This window comes from Eucyclogobius newberryi, unplaced genomic scaffold (assembly GCF_026437365.1).
Source record: "Eucyclogobius newberryi isolate DKJ021-1_F unplaced genomic scaffold, fEucNew1.0.hap1 SCAF_3, whole genome shotgun sequence".
NCBI lineage: Eukaryota > Metazoa > Chordata > Actinopteri > Gobiiformes > Gobiidae > Eucyclogobius > Eucyclogobius newberryi.
This window is the reverse complement of record NW_027315945.1, coordinates 14,939,788-14,949,407: the sequence shown is the minus strand read 5'-3', so window position 1 is coordinate 14,949,407 and position 9,620 is coordinate 14,939,788.

The following is a 9,620-nucleotide window of genomic DNA, read 5'->3' as shown; positions in this document are numbered from 1 at the left end:
TCTACTCTAGATGATCAAGGTCAACTGAATGATTGGAAATGCTAATAGTGCAATACATTTTCTGATGGAGTGTACGTCACATGCTTGTCTCCGTGAAGATGTTATTGCTTGCCTGGAATGTTCTTTTTTGCTATTTCTTATCCTCCAACATACTGCACAATTCTGATAAATTAGCTTGTGTAACGGTAAAAGATCTTTGAATCAGAACCTACCATTAAACTCATCTTGAATAGGCCTCATTGTGCCGTACAATTGTGGTCAGTTTCACATGACTGCTGGGATTGTCTGGTTATCGCATACAGAGCGTTATGTCTGCTTCTGAAGCCTAAATGGAGGGGAGTGTGACAAATTGTTCTCAGTCATCTTGGTCGTGACTCAGATATATCACAAGTCAGTCAGTCATGTGTCCCGGCAGCACGCCTGTCTCTCAATCCAGTGAATAGCCAGGGTACAATAGCTGCAGTTATGTAAAGAGCTGTGTTTGTTGTTTGCATGGTTGTCTTTTGGGGTTATAGAACAAATGTGTCTGCAATTCCTTTAACATAAGTCTGTTTATGGATGATCAAACAAATATTCTATATTTTTTTTTAATAAATGGGCGGCACGGTGGCAGAGAGGCCAGCAATCTCACCTCACAGTAAGAAGGTCGCAGGGTTCCTCTCTCAATCCGACTGGGCCTTTATGTGTGGAGTTTAAATGCTTCTCCCTGTCTTCGGATGAGTTTTCTCAGGGCACTCCAGTTTCCCCCATCAACTCAAAACATGCACAAAATCCTCTTGCCAGGATCTTAACTAAATCTCCCTCAAGATCTGGAAATTGGGTACCAACTGCTCCTGACAGCTTTCCCCAGCGGCATTTAACTGTAAGCGTTTATTTAATGTTTCCCTTTAAACACAGAACTAAGTAACACTGGTAATGGAGCTTTCACATTTTCTTCTTTATTTCTTTATCATAATACGACAGTATAATCACACACAGTAACCATAACCATCGCAAGGACTGAAAAATATGTTTAATAAGGTCAAAATCTTAATTAGTAATTGGGTTTAAAAGGCAATTTGTCACATAGTAGAAAACTGTGAGTCAACAGCAGCAGTAGCAGTTTATCAGATGAACACAACAACAGTATTCACCTGTGGGAGTTAAGATCGAACAGGCCCTATGGGTCAGTGGATCTGACCACTCTGTTTATGATATGATGATGTTTAAGCTGGAAGTAGGATAGGAATCACCGACCTTTCGGATAAGAGAGCAAACACTCTACACTGAGCTACTGTCGTCCCAGTAGCTCAGAGGGCTCAGAATGTTAGGCCTCTGCTTCTTTAGCTTCATGCATTTTCAAAGGTTTTGAAGGAGTAAAAAATCCTTGCTAACTGACATAGAATCTCTTCACAGTGGAAATGTGAGCAGACTCAGCTCAGACTTTAGAGACTATATGTTAAAACCTGTAATCTCCTGTCTGAGAGGCTGATATGGTAGACAGGGAATTCCTTTGAAACATTTATAACAGGATATTAAAACAAGCAACAAACAAGCCCAGACAAAATGTAAGCAATTCAATATTTTATGTTGAAATATATATATAAAGGTTCAAGGATTAGTGAATGAAGTCATAGAAGTGGCATCAAAGGCATAATTTTATAATATTAAAGACATGAGAATAATACAATTATTTGTGAATAAAGTGGTACAATCATATTTTCAAAACAATGCTGAAGGCTTTTTATTCTGTCAAATTGAGATATCTTGTCAAGATGAGTACCGGTAGTAGCTCAAATTGACATCTCCACCAGGACAGATAAACAGATCTAAGCTCTACTGGTTTTGATCTTGTACTTTCTTTCAGGCCAAGCAGCAGGTGAGCAGCCTTGGACCTGTAATTGTAGTTCATAGATGTGGCTCTTGTGGATGACTTTTAAAACATTCAAGATTATGAGCTGTTGTCAAAAGCCAACAATGTTGTAATGGCTCATGGGAAAATGGTTCTCTTGTCTTGGGTTCAGACCTTTTTGTCTGATTTAGACAGAGGTAATAAGGGAGACGAGTCAATTGTGGTGATTTATGCTCCATTACCAAATCATGATATTAAGACTGGATGAGGAGCTTAGCTGGTTATGTCGGCAGTCTGACATCTCAAAGAAGTGCTGAAAAGTGCTACAGATCCTACTTGGACCAGTTCAGTGAGGACAGTTGCGGTTTGTGTTCTGTCTTCATAGAAAGATGTAGATCTGTCCCATCTTTGTGTTAGTTAGGGCCAAGTTAGCGATTGACACAGACAGAAGTGGCACTTCTCCACGCCAATGCTCATAAACTTGAATATTATAAAAGTGCTGAGCTTAGCTAGCCTGCAACTGTTATTGCGCTTTTTTCAAATATTTTTCTACCACTTATATTCTGAAAATATATATCCTTCCCATAAGATCTTTAATACTCTAAAGTCATGACATTGGGCTTTTGACTTAATGTCAGTTTTATTATTAATTATTACTGAGCTTTTATTTGGAGGGCAAACTATATTTTTTCATGCCAGGCAGCTTGTTTAATCAAATGTCTTGTCGAAGTTGAATAAAGAAACAAGATGAGCATTTCCATTTGACAACTTGAACAAATTATACTTTGTACACAGACCGATTATTCTTGCAGCTCATAATTCATCATGATCATTTATTTGTTTATTTGAATAGGGACAGATAAAAACATTGACTAACTGTAGCACAGCAGTCCAATGCATGCCTCATAGTGCTTGCAGCCAGAGAGACAGAGATATGTACAACATGAACATATGGAAATATACATTAGAAACACATTAAATATGAGCGCAGTGCTTCTGCTGGCACATCCAAGATTTAGTTTCTTTTTTGATGATACTACGTTTTGTCACAGATTTTAAATGAACAGGGAGCATTATTTCACAGCTTAGAACCTTTCACAGAAAAGGCTGTTTGGCCGAAACATGTTTTATGAAATGGCACTTTATAGTCTCCAGATGAGCCTGCTCTGCTTGACCTACCACAGCTCTGCAGTTTACAAATACAGCTGCTCAAAGGCTTTGGAGCCAAACCATTAAGACATTTAAAAAACAACTAAAAATACTAAAGTTGATCAACCTTTAGAATTATAAAAATGTGTGCTTCAATAAAATGTTACAATGGTTATATCTAATTGGTTTTAGAGTCCTATTGTAAAGGCTTTTGATAATCTTGAGCATAGTCTTACTCTGCAGGTCCTGAATATGACGTAGACTACTTGTTAAGGGGTACTTAATTTATTCTGCTCCAGTGTTTACAGTCTTTTTTAGTTTTTTATACTGGGAGATGTTTGCCTTACGTGTGTAAAAGATGTTTAACTCGGAGCCAGATAGTGGCTCCATAGGACAGATAGGAGAAGATGATGATGATTATTTCACACACTTTTACACACTTTTTTAACTTGACCTTTGAAATTGAACTGTGCGTTATTCCTAAATATATTCTTCATTAAGTTGAACCTGAAGGAGAGTAACTGGGGCTTTTTTGATGGAAACATTTTGCAGATTATGGTTGACTGTATCAAAACAAAAGCAGCATTTAAATCAAGGAACATTGCACCAACTACCGGTATATTGCCTCTCGAGTGATTTAACCTGTTCTCATGATAAAGTGTGATTGATTAAGGATGAATTCATGTAAACTATGGAATTCGTCATAATGATGGAGTTACCATGAGTTCATGATGAGTTCATGGTGTATTCATGTATGGATCATCATGAATCCATGTGAAGTCTTGGTTAACACAGAATGTGTTGAAGTCGTGATGAAATCATGATGCACTCATGTATCATTATTAGAAAATGGTAAAAGAAAATTGTGGTAAAATGTAATTTTGTTTTTATATACGGAGAATATTTCAACCAGGGATAGAAGTGTTTTTAAAACTTGTGAATTGTTGAAACCAACAACAATTACTTTCTAAATCTAGCAACACATCAACACGTTTGTCAGTGGGTGGGTGTTTCTTGTGTTGAAAATGGCAGTTGACAAGAGACAGATCACAGCTTATTCTCCAGAAAGTACAGCCCACCATGACTGGGAAATAGTTTTCTGTTGTATTATTCCCTGTTGCAGAAATGGCTACCTGACCTGGCATTACCGCTCAGAATAAACCTTACACCTTCTCAAGTGTGTGGAAGGTGTGAAGTAATTTTATTTCCTGCTCATTTATTTTGTGGAGCTGCAAAGTGGAAGTCATTTTGTGTCATCCACCAACTTATTCTTAAACATACATTTACACAGAGGGTTCATGTTTCATGACAAATGAAGCTGAATGTTTAGGTTTTTTCTTTCCTTTTCTTTCTATAAACTGCAAAACATGCACCCAAACACAAAAGCATGCACAACAACAGTTAACTTTACCATCAGAAGATTAGAAAATCTAACAACGAGCAATTTTCTAAAATATGCCAACAAATTCCAAAATACAACAGCAAATACAGGGATGAAAGTAAGTATTTGAAAACCCTGCAATTTTGCAAGTTCTCCCTGAGGGGTCTGAAATGTTCATTGTAGGTGCAATTCTACTTTGAGACTGAATCTAAAAAATAAATCTGTAAATCACGTTTTATGATTTTTAAATCATGTATCTGTATGTGATTGCTGGAAAAAAAGTATTTGAAAGTCTGCCTTACAGGGTAATTGGCAAGCAGCTTGAAAAAAAGATAAACTGTTAGAGCAATTGTTAGAAAATGGAAGAGGCTAAAGATGACTGTCAATTATCCTCGGACAGGGGCTCCATACAAGATCTCATCCCGTGGGGTATCACTGATGATAAGAAAGGTGAGGAATCAGCCTGGAACTACTGGAGGAGCTGGTCAATGACCTGAAGAGAGCTGGGACCATAGTTTCAATACACTACACTGTCATAGTTTCAAATGATGCATCGCACATCAGTTCCCCTGCTTAAGTCAGCACATGTCCAGGCCCATCTGAAGTTTGCCAGTGACCATCTGGATGATCCAGAGGATTCATGGGAGAAAGTCAGGATGTCAGATGAGACCAAAATAGGACTTTTTGCTTTTTGGTATAAATTCCACACCGTGTTTGAAGGAAGAATTACGAGTACCATCCCGAGAACACCATCCCTACTGTGAAGCATGGGGGTGGAAACATCATGTTTTGCGGTTACTTTTCTGAAAAAGGGACAGGACGACATGTATTGCAAGATTTTGAGCAACCTCCTTCCCTCAGTCAGAGCATTGATGATGGGTCATGGCTGGGTTTTCCAACATGTCAATGACCCAAAGCACACAGCCAGGAGAACCAAGGAGTTGCTCCATAATAAGAATATCAAGGTTCTGGAGTGGCCTAGCCAGTCTCCAGACCTAAATCCAATAGAAAATCTTTGGAGGGAGCTGAAACTCCATGTTGCTGAGCGACAGCCTCGAAACCTGACAGATCTAGAGAACTGTGTGGAGGAGTGAGCCAGAATCCCTGCTGCAGTGTGTGCAAACCTGGTCAAGAACTATAGGAAACGTTTGACCTCTGTAACTGTAAACAAAGTCTTCTGTACCAAATATTAACATCCAAATACATTATTTTAAAATCTTACAATGTGACGTCCAGATTCAGTCTCCGACAGTGGAAGTGCACCTACGATGAACATTTCAGACCCGTCCATCATTTCTAAGTGGAACTTGCAAATCGCGGGGAGTTTAAATACTTTTTATTTTTCTCACTGTCTTATGAAAAGTATAAAATCAAACAGTTTCATTGTGATTGGACAAATGTGGGCTGGTTCATGCATGATTATCCTAAAGAAGAGCCAATTAAATTATATCATAACACAGCATTGATATAAAGCTAGTAGTTATTATGTTATGATAAGTTGGATGATATATTTAAATCCTTCGTGTTCCCTGAATCACGGATGCTGTCAATCAATGACATTTTCAATGCCAATGTGCCAATGCAAATTCACAGTGTGTGGTAAAAGATAAAGTGCATTGTACACTGGCAGTAATGATCACAAAATCCATTACATTGACTATTACTTACATTGTTAAAGTCTAAACAATGAAGTTAACTAAATTCGTTGTCTTCAATCTATAGTGGCAATAGACATGATCTGTTTATCGAGCATGACAAAAATGTGTCCAATTGACTGTCCCTTATTAATTCTTTTACAAACGGCACAATTGTATGAACTCTTGATACAATTTTGAGTACAGATTTGATCAAGTGAGTGAACTACATGTGACTATGTTCTTGTTCTGTTCCATGCCGGTTTCTCCCTGGTTGAACTTTGCCGGGTGCAGGTTGGACAGAGGCTCAGATAGACAGAGAGAGAAAGGGGGGAGGGTTCACTCTTTGACCACACCACAGTCTTATCTTGTCCTCTTCCCTCTTATCTCCTGCCCATGGCCCATACAAATGGACACAATGCTGGCCTGTCATATTTTTGCAATTTACATGCTTCGTAGATGTATTAAAGGGGTTATAAATAGTCCGTATTATCAAGAAATCAAAGGTTACTCACACAGATACTGGGCCAGTTTTGTACTCAGGTGTTCAGTATATGTACCAAGGCTTCACTATTTTCTTAATAGTAAAAATCCTTACTTTAACATGTGTTCTATGCAAATGACTTAACTCAATAAATAATGAATTATGGTAAATGGTTAACTTGGCCTCGCTATTTTACACAGCGGTCAGTGTAAGCTGAGCCACATTGGATCAAATATTCAGCAGCCCACAGCAGGTTATGACTAATGCAGTTCACACACACAAACGATATTTTGTTGTCAAAGTGTCACACTGTGGACTTCTCCAAAGCCAAACTCTGATGTATTTTTTTGTTGGTAAACCAGACAGGTACATGAATATTTTACACCTGTTCTGTCGATAACTACATCATCAGAATACACCATACACTGTGTTATAGAGTGATACAAAACTCACTTTTTGCTAAATTTCTCTAGGATTGGATTGATTAAGTTCTACAATAACAACTGCTTGGAGATGGATTATGCAATGTTGATTGATTGTGTATTTTTGAAAGTGCATAAATATGTATAAAAGTTGACTGTTTCTTCTGAATTGTTATACCAACATAAATACAGTTCATAAATAAATGAAATTAATGAAACAAACATTCAAAAGAAAGTGTGTTTTGTTTATTAAATTTCTGCTTTGTGTAAACATGTGTTTCTGTCCTTTATTACATTGCCAGATGACAAAACCCTAATAGCCTAAAGCCTAAAGTAAAACCTTGAAATGTACAGATATGTTCATATGTCTGGTATTACATTTAGAAAGTTATTAGTTCCTGGGCATATTGTAAATAAATCAGCAAATGTGTGTCAAAGGGGTATTGTACTTTGTTGCAGGAAGTGCTGAACTAAATGGTAATTTCATATTTTGGTCATTGTAAACCCCAATACTGATCTAAAATGTCTCAGTAAAAGAAACTGGTCAATAAACTTCCTGTTCAAAACGGCAGAACTGAACAGAAGATTGTCAGAAGACAGCAGATTGTCGTTGTAATTTTGAAACATGGCTATGTGATGTCTTAGAATACAACATGTGTCACTCATAGATGGAAATGTTTTAATAATCGCAACTAAGTACTACAAGGATATGACCGGAGATAAGGGATATGTGAACACAGGGATTTTCTGAGCACTCAAACTTTGAGTAATATAATTATGAGGAAACACTATTGTAACAATGTTAAATGTCAGTAAAGTTGATTTTGCATACTATGTCCCTTTTAAACTCAAACTATCCTTTGCTAATAATCTAATAATAATAATAAAATGTCTAATAAAATGCCTATGTAACAAATATAAGGCAAAGGTTTTCTTTTTTCTCTTCTTCTGTTCATGAATCTGGGCTTGAAAACTGCAATATCCCAGGATGAGCCTGGAGTGGATCGCGGATAAGCTTCTAGCTCTTGGCTTAGGTCCCCACCCCCATCTCTCTCCCTGTTGCTCCCTCAGTCCTCTCCTCTGTCTCCTTCTCAAACAGGCATGCATACAAACACACTCACTCCAACAGCACTACAGAGCCCTTTGCCAATTTAATAAAGAGCGACTTTGTCATGCGTATCTCTCTCATTGCTTCCTGGCCCCAGTGACAACAAGTGTGGGTGAGTGGAAAAACAGGAAACGCACATAGATGGATAGGGACATATAGGTAGAGCTTGGTGGGCAGTCTGCGGAGACGTGTGTCCATGGTATAAACAACATATGTGCTAACCCGCGAGACATGTGCAGGCCAGGACATGGGGGTAAAGGAGACAAGAGGAGTGAGAAGAGCTTCCTGGCAAAGGCATCCAGTTGTCAGCGCCCATGTAGGAGTCTGCTGGGAAGGGCTAACATGAGGAAAAGTTCAACTAGTTAAGCAGCATTTGAGGAGGATTAACGGTGAAGTGAAGTGCGACCCTATATAGTCAGTTAATTTATTTTACTACGATAGCTACAAAAAAGGAAAGAATCCAGAGAGTGAAATAAATATATCTAGATAGAAAAAAATATAAACCAGGATGTTATATTGTTGAATAACCTTTTGCACAATGAAAAGGAAAACTTGTCTTATGATGAAAAATTGCTCAAAAGATACAGGCTATAGGAGCAATTTGTAAAGTCTGTTGACTGTAATTTGTGTTCCAAAGGTACTTAATAACAAACTTTTATGTTTCAAATTATGTTTCTGTCATCAGGCATGTTTACAGCATTGCCAGTCTTCACCTATATGACAGATCAATTTCATAATTGATGTTTAGTGTAAAATAGCCCAGCAAGAGGTGTAAACGTCCAGCATCATTTTATCAAGGCATGTAATTGTCCAGTCACTAGGTTTACATAAACAGCAAGAAAACCAACTCCTGACCTTGTAGGATTTGAGCTGTATTCTCTGGTTTTAGATCAGCAATGACAACATTTATAGTCCTTCCACTGTGAACACCAATGTACAGATATGGATGCCGTTTTGGAGGTTTGGAGGGAAGGGCACGACGTCATGAACACTGGTGTACCGTATGTGATCTGGGTGTTTAAATAGTGTAGCCGCAGGAAGAGGCGTGGTCCTTCTCCCAAACTTAAGATAACAAACTTATCTTCATGTTGTATTTTGTGCACGTATATGGTGTATTCTGTGCATCTAAATGGCTAAGTATTTTCTGCATGTAAACCGAGTATTCTGTGCATGTAAACAGGGTAGTATTCTGTGCATGTAAACAGGGTAGTATTCTGTGCATGTATATGGTGTATTCTGTGTATCTAAATGGCTAAGTATTCTCTGCATGTAAACCGAGTATTCTGTGCATGTAAACGACATAGTATTTTGTGCATGTAAACCGAGTATTCTGTGCATGTAAACGACATAGTATTTTGTGCGTGTAAACCGAGTATTCTGTGCATGTAAACAGGGTAGTATTCTGTGCATGTAAACAGTGTAGTATTCTGTGCATGTATATGGTGTATTCTGTGTATTAAGCTAAGTATTCTCTGCATGTAAACCGAGTATTCTGTGCATGTAAACGACATAGTATTCTGTGCATTTGAACAGAGTATTCTTTGTATGTAAGCGTAGTAACTATTTACCTGAGGTTTGGACTTGCAAGTTGTGTCAAACTTGAGTCACTAT